General features: G+C 41.1%; 1 pseudogene; it reads right to left on the bottom strand.

Annotated features, from left to right (window-relative positions):
- Window positions 1-1488: 1488 nt before the first annotated feature.
- LOC138428477 (BET1 homolog pseudogene) lies at window positions 1489-1922 on the bottom strand (annotated as a pseudogene).
- Between the last annotated feature and the right edge of the window lie 150 nt (window positions 1923-2072).

The raw sequence follows: 2072 nt of genomic DNA, 5'->3' as shown, positions 1-2072 counted from the left end.
CACTCAGTGAGCAAAGCTGACCCCAGAAATTGAAAATTCAACTCATGAAACAAGGTCCAAAGCATTTGTAAAACACCACTTAACCTCACTGGCAATCGAAATCCTGCTTCTAAGATTGGCAGAAACGTTGTCAGTGATAGCGTTCAGTGCCGAGAGAGACTGCTCTCAAAGTAAGATGGGCAGGCTTACTCGTGCTGGTCGAGACAAAACGCAGTACAGCTGATGGAGTTTTCTTTGGCAGTATATTTCAAAACCTTAAAATCTTTGTAATTTTGACCCCTTGGTGCCACGTTTTTTGTTTATTTTATTAAAAATTTTATTTTTGAAGCCCATAAATGAGCAAATTCCCAAACAGTAGCAATACAGACAATTTCACAACATTTTGACATCTACTTAGCAGTCCATTTTTGCATTTTGTTTCCTATAAACAAATACACTGGATTAAAACAACAGTGCCCTTAACCCTAAGTTCAGTGCCTGAGTATTTCCAATATTTATTTTGAGCACATAATAAAGCAGAGGCAACTACTTTTCCTGAACATTTTATTTCCATTCAGAGCTTAGCAATTACTTTAGCTTCACATTATTCTGTCATAAATGATAACCAAATGGCCTATCCAAGTGACTAAAATCATAAAACTATTATAAGCCAGGTCAATGTTTTTTCTTTATGTATATATATATATATATATATATATATATATATATATATACATAAAGTTAATATAAAATGACAACTATACTGGTACACATTTGTTTTGGATCCTACTAGAAATATGCCAAATTGACAAGTTTTAGTAAAGACTGAGGTCCTTGGGTAGAGGCGGAGGGGAAGAAGAGTCATATCATCAAAAATTATTAGGAAAACTGTAGGTTAAAAAAAAAAAAGAACCAGCCTACAGTTTAAACGAAATAAAGGAGGAAAGAAGAGTCCAACGTTGGGGCGATGACAATTCAGGAAAACACATTCCCCATCCATCACAGACTTGCTCACCACCTCAAGAGCACAGCACCGGGCTCTTTAGGCATTGCTGCAGCTGCTGCTGCTGCTGAGTCGCTTCAGTCGTGCCTGACTCTGTGCGACCCCACAGACGGCAGCCCACCCGGCTCCCCCGTCCCTGAGATCCTCTAGGCAAGAACACTGGAGTGGGCTGCCATTGCCTTCCCCATTAGGCATTGCTACTCTCCCCCGAAGTTCCTTTATGTGGAACAGAAACCCACATTTATGGTCACAACAGAATTTTATAACTGCTCTTTAATCTCACAGCAAAAAACAGGAAAAACTTGTTAGGGCCAGAGTGACCCTCAGAACATCTCAGTACCGCTGAAAATCGGGGCAAAAAGTGAATCATTAAGAAACAGTATCCGAAGAGCACTGTGTTATCTGGTGTGATCTATGAAACAAGATTCAGTGCTCTTTGATGGGAAGAGCCATAGTAGCTGAAACTTAGGAATGCTTTGATGCTGGGTTTTGTTTTTTTTTTTTTTTTTTTTTTACTGATGTGGTACTCCAAGCTGTTAAGTTGGAACAAATTCCAAACTCACACTGACTTGCATCACCTCAGTTTAACAATCCAGTAAATGACAAAATAGACGAACAGTGAGAATAGCGTCATATAGCGCAGCAACTTCGCTTGGCTTCCTCTGGATAAAATCTTCAGTTTTCCCATAGTTTTACCTAGAAATCCAGTCATAGAGTCAAACTGTGAATCCATTTCAGCTAATAATTTATTTTGATGTTAAACTTCATGCCCTACTTCAATGGAAAGAGATTTTATCGCAGTTACTTTGTTTCTCAGACTTTCCGTGAGTCTCTCGTTCTCTTCACAGGCAGTCTTGCCACTATTAGGATAGCCATAGTTCCCATAGTTGCCAGGGGGTACTCCTTCACCCAGGCCTGCACGCCTCATCCTGCCAGAGGAGTGGGGAAAAGGCGGCAGAGGAGTGGGTAGGAAGCGGCCAGGGACCACCTGGACTACATCCTCAGGACCAGGGCCTGGTGAAACAGCAGCTGCTTCCTCCAACGTGCCACGACATCAGTTCCTCGGTGCCAGTTCTAACATCCTATCCTT

The sequence above is a fragment of the Ovis canadensis genome, chromosome 23 (assembly GCF_042477335.2).
Source record: "Ovis canadensis isolate MfBH-ARS-UI-01 breed Bighorn chromosome 23, ARS-UI_OviCan_v2, whole genome shotgun sequence".
Taxonomy (NCBI): domain Eukaryota; kingdom Metazoa; phylum Chordata; class Mammalia; order Artiodactyla; family Bovidae; genus Ovis; species Ovis canadensis.
This window is presented reverse-complemented; position numbering and strand designations above follow the sequence as displayed.